Raw genomic sequence first — 319 nt, 5'->3', positions numbered from 1 at the left:
ACACACACACACACACACACACACTCACTCACACATGCACATACACACACACACACACACACACACACACATGCATACTCCTGTCACACACACTCACACATGCACATACACACACACATATTCATTCACACACACAGGCACATACATTCTCCTGACACACACGCACATACACATTCATTCATACACACATACACATACACACTCCTGGCGCACATGCACGCACAAACACACACACACACACACATAATCACACATACACACTCATTTATTCACACACGGACATACATACATCTGACACATACACACACACACACAGTGT

Source organism: Sprattus sprattus (genome assembly GCF_963457725.1).
Source record: "Sprattus sprattus genome assembly, chromosome: 6".
Taxonomy (NCBI): Eukaryota; Metazoa; Chordata; class Actinopteri; order Clupeiformes; family Clupeidae; genus Sprattus; species Sprattus sprattus.
The sequence above is the reverse complement of the archived record's forward strand: the minus strand, read 5'-3'. Positions refer to the sequence as shown.